Genomic DNA, 15,059 nt, shown 5'->3' with positions numbered 1-15,059 from the left:
CCTGGCTTTCTTTTCAGGTATTTATTTTCATATTTTCTGACATTTTCCCAGAATGCAAAGGCTACTATAGAGACCCCAGGTCACAAAAGTATCCTGAGGACTTAATGCTATTTGACTATTGGCAGCAAAAGACAAATGGGGTTGAAGGTGCTTGAAAATGGTAAGTGAAATTACTGTGGAAACAGCGGAATATCAGGAAGAGAACTAAAATAGACTGATGGTGGAACAGGAACGATGAACCAATACCTCTGAGTTAAGGATATTCATTTATTTTGACCTACGGCCTATTGCTTTCTAGGCCAGCAGGGGCCAAGTGGGACTTAATGTAGGGATTTGCTGGCCACAAATCACCCTCTCAGCTCCCCACCTCCAAGCTTTCTCCTACCACATACCCACACCCACACCCAGACCCAGACCACCCATACCCACAGCCCAAGTCTCATCTACTGCCCAACAGCATAATCGAGTTTACCATCTGTAACCTACAACTGTTTCTATGCAAAAAAAAAAAAATCATATATAGAGATTTAACCTTCAATTAAGAATCAATAGTCTAGCTTCCATGCCTCTACTACCAGAGAGTCATGACTGCACAACTCTGGGAAGAAATTAGAATTTAAAGTAGATTTCCCTATTGTCCTGCAAGGGAGGCTGTTTGTTTGCCAACACATTCTGTTTGGAGAATTTTGGTGACAGTATGAATTCAATAATTATAGAAGAAAGATATATGATGAACTGAGGAGAACAGCAATAAAAGAGAGGGATAAAAGTGGCAGGAAATTGTGGATCAACTTAGGCCTGAGGTACCAGGTTATTAAGACCAACAAGTTAAATGGGTAGATAAAAGGAAAAAGATGCTTTGGCTAAAGGGGAAGGTTAACACAACATGGAAATCAAGATTTAATAAAAGTTAATCCTTAAAAAACACCACCACTGATCTAACATCAATTTGGAACAGTGAACTGGCAGAAGATGACAAAATAAAGCCATCTGGCTAAAATAAAATAAAGATTTCACCATGATCTCTATCCCCCCACAGAACTCTCATCCCCCCCCCCCTTTACTGGGTAAACACTGGCTATATGAGTTGATTTTCAAAACTAAAGCTGGAAAGGCACACCACTGAAATGTGAAGACAAGGACAGGCACTGACACAGAGAAAACCTTTACAAAAAGGACAGTAACAAAGGGTCAGATACCTAACAGTAAGTCAAGCCTAGAGGGTCTGAGCAAGAGAGGAAGTTGTGAGCACGAGAAGCTGGAGGAGGAAGAGGTGGTCAGAAAACCTGCACTTCATTCAAAGAGAAACAAAATGTGAAAGAAATATACTAGACAAGTATACAGAAACGACAAGCAACAGAAAACATGAATTAGAATACAGGAGCGGGACACTGATATTAAGTACGACATCTGAATACAATGCAGTTGAGAACAAACAGAACTGGAAACAACAGTTTGTCAGAAGCATAAAGGCAGTTTCTCAGGGTTTAGGGAATGACAAATCTGGCAAAGGTACGCTAGATCTAAACCATCACAGACTGGAAAGATGGTCATGAAAACTATCTCACACTTTTTTCTTTTCTCTTTTTTTGGGGGTGGGGGGCATGGTCTCCCTGTAGCCCCAGCTGGCCTGGAACTTGCTATGTAGACCAGGTTGGCCTTGATCTCACAGAGATCTGTCTGCCTCTGCCTTTGCCTCTCAAGTGCCACCATGCCCAGCAACACATATTTTTTGAATTCACTTTCTAACATTTAAAAAAAAAAAAATGTAACTTCCAGGATCTGTTTATAATTGCACGAGATGACATAAGAGACTTAATCATTGCAGGATTCTTGTCAGGGATCGACCTGGATGGGGCAGACAGTAGTAGTCCTGGACTATTTTTCACTATGTAGGCTACTCAAGCCACAGCTTCCTTGATGGAATATTCAAGCACGCATACTGCACAAGGCCAAGGGAAATGTGATGGGAAAAAATCAGTGATGGAGACATCATTAAAGAAGAGAGTATTTCTCATGTCATTCCTGAGGGCCTGAGCAGACTTTTGAGGCCTGGCCTGGCTTTCGACTCAGGAGACAATCAAGTAGGTTTCAGTGATAAACCAGTAATTGCATATTTGGTGGAACAGTCTAGAGCTCTGTCAAGCAGCAAAGGAAGCAGGCTGACAGCAATTTCAGGTGCTGGGACGCAATAAAAACAATGAAGAAAGAAAATGTTTGCTTTTTCTGTCAACTGAGATGTCAGTACCCATTAATAAATCTATCTGCTAAATCTACTCTTATTCATGTGGGACATCACCAATTTAAAGTAAAATAAATTATCTTTAATTAAATGGAATTGTCGTCTTCCTCCCGCCATCATCCCCAATTATTCTCTCTAATCAGCCCTTTAGGGAGAAGGCAAGACAGAATGCTGAAAGGCACATTGACTATAAACAATTTCTCTTTCTGTCATGGGATGAAATTTTTAATTTTAATTATGGTTTATAACTATCATTTTTGGATATAAGTAATAAAAACTACAAAAATTTGTCATTTATGGGGGGCAGGGAGGAAGGTACATGGGCACTTCCAAAATCTCCTTTTCCCCTTTTGAAAACTTCAGAAGTCAAGAGAAGCCAGTCATGACAGCAAACCAAATACTTCGGCATCATCTATCACTTTGATTTCCAATATAAAACTACTGGTTTTAATTAATACCTTAAAGTACGTAGCGCCAACTGAATGTCATCATCAATGGTGTTTTAAGCTTGTTAAGCTTTCAAAACCTAGGATTTCTGAACGGTATCAATTTATGTTTAGACAAGAACAGCATATGTACTTTAAATATTAAGACAGGACACTGGTAACAGGAGAGGCTGAACTACCGATAGCTACTTAATACCGACTCTTTCTCATTTCCAACCTCCTATTTTGTTTTGGGAACTGCACCAAAATTCTAGCAAAAACACTATATACTTTAACCAAGTGATGTGTATGCAGTCATATGTCGAGTGTTAAATGCCCTTTAAAATAAATGATAGCATCAACAAGTGAATTAGGCAATGTCTCACCCCAACCTCGAAGTCAGGGAGGTGAAACATCATCCCAGGAGCAATGAAGGAGGCGTTTCGGAGTGACTAGGCCCAACCGTATGGTGGGGCCCTTCTCCCTGCTGCCAGCAACACCCAGGTGTGCACATTTCCCTTTTTATTATGGTTGTAGATTGGTACTTCTGGTAGGAGAGTAGGGCAGTTTTCCTTTACATTGGGAGAGTGGATATTAATTATTTACAGATCAACACATCTCCAGTCTAAAGTAAATGGGTTGGGGCACTGACTGTTTCCTGACTATTTACTGTTACTTTTAAAAATGTATTTTTTGCAGGGTGTAGTACTGTTTTCATTTAGCATGCCTTTGAATTGCCGCCTACAGAAGTAAAAAAAGAAACCAGAGCTATACAAGCCTCCTGACTTTCTTATAAAAGAACCAGTTTTAAACTTGTTTATACTACTGATTCCAAATGAATTCAAGATGGTGGCTAGTTAAAGAAAGAGAACCCATGCCAGGGAGTTTGATCAAAGAACTTCAATTCAGCAATGTTCAGTTTTAATTGACCACTAATTAAGCTACATTAGTCCAAGAAAGGTCTGTATCACTTTGAGTAATAAAGAAAAGAATTAATTTAACCCTGTGTCAGTCAGCTTTAGTAAATTCATCTGAAAGCAACTTCTCAAACGACAAGCCTGAAAGAGGTGTCGAGTGTTAAATGCCAAAAGTGGTCTACAGAATTCAGAGAGGGCCGGGGACTTGGTTCTCAAGTGCATTTGTCACATCGCTAGTGATGTCACCTTGCAGGTGTAATTATCTTCATTACAGATACAAAGATGTCAGTTTCACTCCCTGGCTTGCAAAGGGTTGCTTTAAAATTGGATTCAAAACATGGCAGCGTACCAGCCAGTTTTAACTTTCCTGTATTCTCGACAAAAATAGAGTGGATTTGCAAAATCATGAGAATTTTCAAAGGCTTGGAACTCTCCTTCTGGGAAAAGTGAGTTAAGGGGACTGGGGGTGGGGGGAACAACTGCAATAACACCACCAAAAAAGCTCATTATAATTAGGAACCACAATGACAACCGTGGCACCAGCCTGCACAGCCCATGTGTTAATGCAGCGTATTTCTAAAAAAAATACAAATTTTTAATTTTTTCCCACATCGCCCAGCAAAAAGAAAAACTTATTCACAATCTGATAAAGGATTTCAGAAAAGGGGAGGAAAAAAAAATCACAAATCAACAATAACAACAACAACAAATACCATTTCAGGATTTAGGACCAAAATGTAAAGTTTAAAAATACATTGCTTTCCAACTCAGTCTTCATGACTGTTAAAGTCCTTCACCTCAATTTGGAGGTGAATGCCCTATGAGCTCGTGATGTTATCAGAAAGTAAAATATGCTCAAACTTAAAAATAAACAGGGATGTCAATGGTCTTCTGGCTTGTATTTTATATTAATTAACCCCACCTTCCATGCCTGCATGAATAGCATTAATTCTTATTGCACTGAATGCCACAGGGTCACATGCTCCTAAGGAGGGGCATCCTTGTGGCCTCAATGCACATTATATTTTGCTTTAATGATTTTTGGCAACCAACTACTGTATTTTTCTACAATAGTATTTAATGAATAACCTTTTTATCATTCTGCCAGTACTCATTAAAATGCACTTGTTTGTGACATGCAATTGCTAGCTATATGAAACCAAAATATTAATGCAAATTGGCATGGCTAAGTTTAAAGCGGTATTTGCATAACAGGAACTAAACATGGTACAAGCTGAAAGAGTGCACAGAGCACAAATGTCTCTTAACACCATAATTATTACTGGGAGAAAAGATGGCTTGCGATACCATTAGAAGCCCAAGGAGAAAGCACCTGCCAGCGTGTGCATGGGAGACTTTAGGGAGCGCCCAGTGCCTAGGCTGCACAGCAGGAGTAGGGTGGGAAAGTTCTGTAATCTTCTCTTTTATTCTAACATGGTCTGTACAAGGCACCAAAAAACTAAGGAATCCATTCCCTGTGCTGTGCAATATCCTAGGTTTAGACCATTCATAGGCACCTACAGGCATCACTGAAAAATGAGTAATACAATCTTGGAATTGTAATACAATCTTGTTGAAGAGTGCATGAGGTGCCCTTTGGTATCACAGACATTAACTACAAAATTCCCAACTTAGTGAAGCAGGGAACGAAGAGATAACTATGTATGTATGTATGCATGCATGCACGCATATATGCACATATGCATTTATTTAAGTGAACTACAAATAATGTCCTACATATTCCTTTGAGTAGGAAAAACTGTGAGAAATAGGAAATTAAGAAGTTTTAATAGTGGTTCGTTAAATAAGTACTATCTGATTACCCCTATGTACATACTGTTGTGATGCTATTTGAGGAGAAAATAAAAAGTAAGACTTTGTTCTCTAAATGTTTATAAACTTGTTGAGGAAATGTGCCATCATTTCCTAACAACTCAAAGTCTAGTTAGGAAAAAATAAGTCCTACTAAGATAGACGTTTTTCATTTACTGTGAAGAAAAGTCTGGAGGTGTACCTGAAGTAAATATGCATTATATGCCTTCCAGAAAAAAAAAAAAATAGTACTTTTTTTTTTTGAAGGACTAGCTGTTTGTCTTCTGTGGAGGCCACAAGCCTTCTACACAAGGCTTGCCTTCTGTTCAGGGAGACAAGGGCATGCATGCTGGATGCAGCTCATTCATTTAGCTGCAGAAATATCTCTTGACTGTCTGTGATATGATAGCCAGCATACAAAGATGACCTAAGACCTGGCGAGCCCTCTCCTTCAGAATCTCACTGGTTGAGGCAGAGGAAGGAGGTTCAAAGTCCCTACTCTGTGCAAACAGGCAAAAGGACGATCCTTGGAAAAGTTGGTCTAAATCAAGCAGGAAACTTAGATTTAAGAGAGACACAGAATTGAAATGAGCATCCTCTAAGATGATATGAGGAAGCATTAAATGGCAACTCTTACCTCAGAAGTTTGCCTGACTATAAAAGTAAAAGAAACACAAACTATCATATTGAAATACATGGTAGAAGGGACTTTGCTTCTGTCATGATCATACGATCTTGACATAGATAAGTATTTCATTCACAAGAGCTTCCCTTTCTTAGACCAAAACTTCCCAATAAAAGTTCTTACAATGATTCAAAGGCTCTCTGTGCAGCGAATAGTGGGGACACTAACCAAATGTGACTACTGAGAATTTTAAATGTGGATGGTGTAACTGAGAAAGTGGATTAAAAAAAAATTGCATTTGATTTTAAGTAATTTACATTTAAATGGTAATAGCCACAGGTGGATAGTGGCTATCCCATTGGATAGGGACAGGATAACCTATGAAATGGGCTAACAAAATTTTAAGCACCTATCTTATGGGGTGCAGAAGGATTAAAGTAGTTTAGAAGGTATTTGAGAACATGTTCTGAAAGAACTGTGGTTTACAAGTGTATTTTATCAAATACTATTGCTACATAAAAGAGTCCGTATAATTGTGCCCCACTTTGAACCATGTTCCTGAACATTAAAGAAAAGGTACATTAAGATTATTTTATACCCTGTAAATATACAAATACCACATAAGCAGCCTTTCTAAAGAATATTCTGCAATCAATGGGTAAGCAAGTTATTGTTTTAAAATTAGTCAGATTATACTGTAGCTTATGGAATGTAAGAGAAATACAGATTATCTAACACAGATAGTCAGGGGTTGTCAAAACTGAAAACAGGTCAACAGTCCCTAAGAGAACTTTTCCTTAAAGTCAGTTGACAACTTAAAAAATTACCATCTCCCAGGAGCAGAAATGCTCCACCAAATGAAATTATCATAAAATGCAACCTTTACTATTCTCCCACTAACATGTTAAAAAGAAAAAACACTGTCTTTGCAACTGCTCACTACGAATCTAGACAATTCTATACTATGAAATGTGAAAAGCTGAGCCCCCAAAAGAGCCAAGTGTGGAGCGAATTCTCAGGATGTCTCAGAAAGAGGTGGGGCTGAAGATAATCCTCTATTATTAATGGGCTTTCACTAGAACTGCACAGGACCAATGTGCTCAGTACTCCAGGAAGCATGCAGCACTGTGTGAGGATGCTTATGGGACAGAACTGCAATCCCATCAGCCAATACACCAAGCAGTAAGTGAAACTCAACTGTGCAACGATCCACTGTGTATCTGAGCTGCCCACCTAATGTCCTAACGGCCATGTCTACTCTCATCAAACTTTGGGGAACTTTGTATAGCCTGGGGCGGAAATGGAAGGGTGGCACAGCTACTGTAGAGACTTGGCAACTCTCTCCAAAATTTGGCATCTAAGAAGTGAGGTGTGCTTCTGGGTTCTAAAAGTTGGCAGGTGTTAAGATTCTGCCACCAGATCCTTCAACCTTCCTCCACAGAGTATTAGGAAAGGCAATGGAGGTCTCAAAATCACTTTCCAAATCTCAGTCGGGAATAACGCAGTGATGAAGGACATAGGGCAGCGGCAGGGACGGGGGACCCCGGTTGTGAATAGGGGGAAAAACTGGAATATTGTGAGAGCTGAAGAGTTTCCCATTAAAGATATTAAAGATTAATCTTTAATTTTTTGATGCAGACAATATATTTAATAACGATTCCAAACAATATTCTCAGTGCTCCCCTCAAATACTTTGAAATGTCATTATTAGTTAATTAAATTTTATGCTAATTTCTTTTTTTTTTTTTGTCCTTATATCTTCTAGGGGAAAACTGTAATACACTTCTTCTTTTAGGATGATGCAGATAAACAAACAACATGGATGGCGCTCCCAGTATTTTCAAAGGCAAGATACAAGTATGTGTTTAGAGTATGGAGAAAACATATCTTACGGACTCAATATATTCTGACAGTTGTGCTGAAGCCCTTCCAGTTGGTTCACAAATAATTTACAATATTTACAATATTGCAAATGAAATGCTGTGCTTTCTTGGTAAATCATGGAGATATCTGGACAATACTATAGAATGGTATATCTACAAACAGAAGACAATTTGTTGGAGGGGATGGGAAGGGAAATAGGAAAAGGGAAGGAAAAGCGAAGGGAAGCGGGATGAGAAAGGGGAGGGAAGAGGGAAGGGAAGGAAGTGGGGAAAGGAAAGAGAATCTCTAATTGGCTCACAAGGACAAGTAACTGTAGAGGTTCAGGTTTGTTACTTCTACAACCGGGCTTCCCTGCCTCAGCAGATGAGGGGGGCAGTCGTATTCATGGTAGGAGATTTAGCCTCTAGAACTGTTTACCAGTAGCACACCCTCCTCCCCATCCCCACAACTGTGGCAATCAAAATTGTTTCCAGATATTGGCATCTGTCCCCTGGGGGGCACCACCACTCTGGAAATGCATGTTTATAATCAGAGTCTGTCAGCAACAAATATCCATTTTGCTCTTCTGAAGTCTTCCACAAACATCTCTAGAAGTATCTTCCTGCCTCTAAACAAGGAAATAGCCATTTACACCCATGATCACTCAGTATGCGATACTGTGAACTATAGGTCTGAAATGGGTAATCTATGTTTATGCTGGAAGTTTAAAATTTGTCTCTATAGTAACTTTAATTCTGTGATGGAAATATTTATTATTTTCAACCAACTTGTTCTGCTGATCTACATGCAGTAATCAAACTAATACACTGTCTATAAATTTCTGATGAATAAACAAGTTTGAGCAATAAATAATTGGCATTATCTATTACTGTCTAGTTATGCAAGCTATCCATTCATCCACCAGCCATCTGTATTTTCTCTGATCCTGTCACCCATTTATCATTGTAAAACCTGTCATGCTTTCAATTCTGATTGAGTTACACAGGTAAAAAGCTGAGGACCAGCCAAAGAGTTTAATCTACATAGCTCCCTATTGGCAGTGCATCTGTGAAGGCACGATTGTCCATAAATAATTCCATATCAGGAAGCTGTATGTGTTACGCATCACACCTTATCAGTATTATCATGCCTCAATATCCAAATGTGCCAAAGTATTGTTAGAATGACTGCATTGTTAGAATGATAGGCAATTCACTGCTACATCAGTGCTCTAATACCAACAGACCTTAGATTGTAAAAAATCTAAACAGACCAATGGAACCCAGAAATCATTAACTTTGAAACTTTTACACAGATCTGTAAGACAGAAATTTAAGATGCCCTCAAGATTCTAAAAGCAAGGGCTGGCCTAAAACTATTTGAGTATATAATTTGTTTCTTCTTTTGAATCAGTTTTTCTCTTTCCATCATCCACAAAATGATGAAAGAAAAGGGCCATAAAACCAAGACATCTTCCACAAGCGACAAATGAGCACAGGCTTGCATTTCTTCAGTTCCAATCTGAAAGATGACACAGCTTCCACAGCCTAGAGGTCAGGTGCTCCTAATGATTCCTGCAAGTCGCCTTTCTGGGGGCTAATTAAGTAAACTGAATACTAAAAGGTTTTATTGGCAAAACTGATGCTGTCAAATGGCCTCAGGAGCATCTGTCATGACACAAACTGTCTCAAAGTTAAATGCATCTAACCACCTAACACCTAGCTCCAGTTTCCACTCATTGCTTGTGAGCACTCAAAAGCTTTGCTTCAACTCTGCAACCTCTGGGAAGCCGTATCATCAGACTTGCATCAACATATCTAATTTTACACTTACCTTATTTAAGGTTTATACAGCATGGTCTTTTTCTCAGGTGTTAATAGGAAAATCAATTTTAAGTCACAACAGCTGGGATCATTTTAAATATCACAGCTGTCATCAGTTGAAAATAACCAATTTGAGCACACACATTTCTGTTGCAAATACAACAAAGTGAAGATATGATGGACTTCTCTCTTCTATTCCCTCACAAGCAGAATGTCTAACACAATGGTAAAGTAGACCTTACTTGCTTAAACTTATAAAATCAGGCTCCCATGTTTTGCTGACCTAGCCAACAGCTAGCTTATAAGAACAGGGAGGAGCATTGTTTTTAAGAGGTACTCCTATAGCAACTGCCGAACATGTTTAATTATGGAAACAGTATTAACTCTGGAAGGGACTAAGCTAAACAGTCGATATCAAATTGAGAGTTCATTTATGTGAACATTTTGCTGTGAAGACGGGGGGAGATTAAGTGGGATCCATGTGACACATTAAGTGTTATTAAAATCTGGGAATTTCAATTATTACAGGGCAAAGTCTAAACTCATGTGAATTGATGATAACTACTGTCTTTTAGGAAATAATGGCATTTTTATCCATGTCCTTGCAAGCTCTAACTAGCCACCAATTGAGAAAATACACTTTCTTCCCTCTCAACCCAAATCTAATGTCATTACGTTTCAAAGAATAAAATGACAGTCTTAAAGAATCTTAAAAAAACAAAATACAGACAAGATCAGGGCATTAATTATCCCACTATGGGCACAAAGTTTCCGTTGGTTTGTATAAACTTCATCGTGAATAATGAGGCCCTCCAAAATTCTAGAACTCTTTTAGCAAATACTGCCACCTCAGCTACTGGGAGGAATAAGGCTCAAATGGTGGGGAAAATGACATTTACGATTAAGACCAGCCAGACTCAACTCATCTTTTACAAAATGTGTCACGGTCTTCAAACCTGCTAGCCAATATGTAACCAGAACATAAAAATCTGGTGGATTCATTCCAGATCTTCCACCTTCTCCCTTACTCTCCTGTAGGGATCCCCAGGATAAAGACAGGAAGAGTTGGCCATATCTGGCATGGAACAACTTCTGCTAAAAGGCTGCCCTCCCATTTTCCTGAGGGAGGTTCAATGCATCAGGTACAGGCCTCCTCATCCCCTATTATTTGCATATTAATTTCAAAGCTACATGAAAAAACATTGTAGTCTTTTAATCCCAACAACACACACAAAGGCACTACAAAGTGAAACCACACTTGTTAAACATTTATCCCAACCCCCACATCACACAAAGGAAGCCTAAGGAAAACACCATCCACCCTGCTCTGAACTGGAACTGCTAGGCTCTTCTGAATTGTAAGAGCAGGTGCAGAAATAATAACGTGCTGGCCAATCAACTTTTTCTCTTCTGATGTGTCAGTTTAGCTTAATAATGCCATTAGGAATGTAAACATTTCTGCAATTTATATTTAAAAGTCAATAAAATAATGGGGTACAGATTTTATCCTTTTTAATTTTTTAAGTAATACATTTGATTATTTTAATCACATCTGTACTTAACTGGATGGGGTTTAAATATGCATGTAACATCAATTTAATTTGTTTTATTCGTTAGAAAAGCTATTGAGAAATACAGCGTAATTCGCCTTATTTTTTAAAAGGCACAATTTTAGGGAAATAGGGAGTCTAGATTACATTTCCAGTTTGGTTCTTTCTTAGAGGTAGGAATCCAGTGATTCCAAATGTCTCCCATTAAGACGGTAACTAAAGGGTCAGAATCCAAAAAGTGGAAGTTCAAGGCATACTCGCTAGACAGCCAACGACAGAAATAAGGAGTGTTTCCCATACTGTGGATAAACTTTATTGGACTCCAGTAATAGGACTGTGGTTGGTAAATGCATCAACTATTTTTAAAATGGTGTGCGAGTTTTTCCCAACATAGCAATTCCCACTTGAACAGGATCATTATTGCTGTAGTCACTCAGTACTCTATAATTCTCACCCTTGGGTTTGTGGAGGTGAAAAAGCCAAGTCAAATGTTAGCCTCCACTGCGAACATTCCCTATTCATTTTCAGGTCAGCTACAATGGAAGCAGCTGGAATTCAACTCTCCCCTCTCGGTCCTACCAATTACCTCAACGTGCCCTCTCTCAAGATGAGTTGTAATTTGGCCTCTAGGAAAGCACAGCTCTAGGTCCCTGGAGGATGCCAGCCAAATCTTGCATTTTTTTGGTGGAGCTTGAAATCAGACCGTCATCTCCACTGCTCACAACACTGACTTCCCAGGTGTTTTATCCCAATCTCTAACCCAACTGGGAAGAAGTAAGCAAGCTTAAAGCAGTACCCTCTCTCAAACAAAATGCTATAGCTGAAGTGTTCCCTTTTAAGTCATTTTGGAATAAAATGCCTGATTTCCTTAAGAGGTAAGAAAGATGAATTTGAAGAAAACTAAGAAAGTAATCAAAGCAGCCAGGAATTTAAAGACAAGAGCATCAGAAATGTGAAACTTTAATATTCTAACTAGATTTTAGCGTGTGAAATGAATGAATCAGAAAATAAAAGGTTGTAGTTGGAAAGTTATGGATCTTCAGCATTTCAAAAGAGGAAGTCTAGCAAAGTTGCCGTGGGCTAATGCTTGATTCTCAACGCATTTCCAACCTCCTAATGGGAAATTCGACCTTAAGACCTATTCTTCCCAGGAAAACATTGTTTTGTTCAATAAAATATAATAATTATCTACACAGGTCACCTAAAATGATATGATAATGTGTGGAATTGGTTATTATATATTTCAATATTAAAAAGTCTTCAAGAATTTCAGTGTTCTGAAAATCCCATGGGTAGAGCTGAGCAGACATTTCACTCTACAAATACAATTCTTTCACATCTCTGTCTCACTTGGACACTATTCATTTGTTTTTCTTGGTATATGGATCACTATTTCTCTCCTCTGTTTTAGGGTTCTGTTGATCTCCTAAATAATTTACAAATTGTTTATGAATACACGGGGTCTTGTTCTTTTCATAATCAATCATTTTTAATCACATAATTTTACCCTATGTCATCTTAGAGTTATGTTTGAAAATGTTAAGGGCCAACGAATAAATAAAACTTTAATCAGATACAAAAAACTTGAAAAGATTTGATCTTCTCTCACTTTTAAATTATAGGGATGATGAGCAAACTGTACTTTTGTGGAACTTTAACAATACTGGGGGGATAAAAGAAATTATTTACTGCATGTGCTAGGAGGCATTTAGGTTTGCGGTTCAGAGCAAGCATGTGGTTGGTTCCCTTGCATTTTCTTCTCATGGTAAAAATAAATTTCAGTACATTACCAAATTTGAACAACTTTTGAAGTTGTCAGTGCCTTTATCTAAAAACATATATTCTCATTGGATCAGAAATGAAGGGGCTTTTGTTTCAGTCTCAGTGGGTCTCCTGGTAGCAGGCTGGTATCCATGGGCATGGCCTACCAGAAGAAATGACACTGGGACATTTCTCACAGTGGCAGAGCAGTGATGGAAGTTTCAAGCAGGCTTAGAAGCAGACACATACAATATTCACAATTTGGAAAGTTGACAATGTCTCAAAGATTGGTAAAGTTGTTAAACCAATAAGGTATAAGGAAGAAATCAATTAGGGTGGCACTTTAATTTTAGTTAAAAAACAAACAAAACAAAAGAACAACCACAACCAAAAAGAAAGAAAGCGGACTGTGACGTAAACCACATTTATAGTGGACCAGGAATCAAAGATCCTTCAGCACAGTGTTCTATAGACCTCTTGGTAAGGCTGTGAAAGAGCTCGCTGGCTATTCCTTCTTTTTTCTGTCCACTTTTCTCCCCAGCCCTCTGTTCCCTGTTGCAGTGTCCTTCCTTCTAACCCTAAAACAGTGCCATCATCTAGAGCTGGGAGGATGCTTACCTACTGTCAACACGATACTCAAAATGTTTAGACCCATCAGACATCAGCAAGAAACAAAATGAACCAAATACATTATTTCCCACTAAGAAATTAGCCTTCTCTGCAAAAATGTTCAAACTGGCATCCATGAATCTCAGGCAGGGATTTTGGAAACTGAAGCAGAGGCAGGCGAGCAAGACGTAGCAACAATATCGAGATTAAGTGTCCGGTGAATATTTACCAGCTTAAACCTAAAGAACAAAATCAACATAGTTTTGATTTGAGAAATCAGGCACAGACAAGCAATTTCACTGTTATTTAAAAATAACAAAATTAAAATACTTTGTATGTCAATAACACGAAATAGTAGGCTCATAAAAAGGAGTCCTTTTCTGCATGTTTTTTTCTTTGACATGTTCTTTTAAATCAGTAGGCAGCTGGACAATTATGTCTGTGATCTAAGCAAATTTTTTTCTGTGTATTAGCAAGCAAACATTTTTTGTTACAGTGAATTTATACTGGTTAGTTTCATTTACAGTCGGAAATAAGTATATGAAATATCTTTTAAAAATGTCAACAGCAATTTGTCAGCAATTTCCACAGTCTATCTATTATAAGTAGATATACTATGGAAAACTTTAAAACCTGGTGTTGACCTATTTGTAGCTGCCCCAACCAAGCGGAGGGTTTCCTCTTTTTAAAGGCCATATATAAGATGCACTCAGCAATGTGGTTATTGTTGTTAAAATATTAATCTTTTTATGTTGGCACTTCCTATGGTAGATGCAAAAGAGCTGAATGCTTCACATTCCAATTTTTTGCTTGAAAAATGTAAATTGCTGACTGATTGTTCCTTGTCTGTAGTTGAACTTTCTTCTAAGAACGACTCTCAGCTGACAGATTCTGTTATTCAGATGTTTCTGTTTTTCACTGTAAACAGGCATCACAACATCAATTTTCTGAACTTTACTATCTGAAGGAGTTCATATGCATTTGCATCTCTGAACTCTCTGGAGTTGAAAGCCTGCATAATATGGCCAACAGTCAGACTATAAACATGGGGAACTCTTATCATTTACTTTCTGAGATTCGATGACTTGACAAATAAGTATTTCAAAACAACTAGTTTGAAACATGGTTTGATGCTTGTTAGTATAAAGCAAAAAGAGCAATTACAATAATTACAGGTTTCTCTATATGGCTTAACACATGCACGCGCTGGCGAGAGCTGATGGTGTGATCTTAAATTACCATTAGGAGAAAATTTCGCCACTTTTGTTTCCAATTTCACTTGCCACAATTTTATCTCTGTGGAACTGCCATATTTTTAACTATATGGAATTTGACTGAATAATTAGCTTATTGAAATTCAAATTCAAGGAACATGTAAACAGAAAAACTAAAATTTAGAACTAGAATATTTTATTATTATTAATTGTTATTA

General features: G+C 38.1%; 1 protein-coding gene across 20 annotated transcripts in view; it reads right to left on the bottom strand.

Annotated features, from left to right (window-relative positions):
* Positions 1-15,059, bottom strand: part of Tcf4 (transcription factor 4) — a 353,045-nt gene that overhangs the window by 79,066 nt on the left and 258,920 nt on the right. The window lies entirely within an intron of this gene.

The sequence above is a fragment of the Nannospalax galili genome, unplaced genomic scaffold (genome assembly GCF_000622305.1).
Source record: "Nannospalax galili isolate Female #2095 unplaced genomic scaffold, S.galili_v1.0 scaffold1097, whole genome shotgun sequence".
NCBI lineage: Eukaryota > Metazoa > Chordata > Mammalia > Rodentia > Spalacidae > Nannospalax > Nannospalax galili.
The sequence above is the reverse complement of the archived record's forward strand: the minus strand, read 5'-3'. Positions and strand labels throughout refer to the sequence as shown.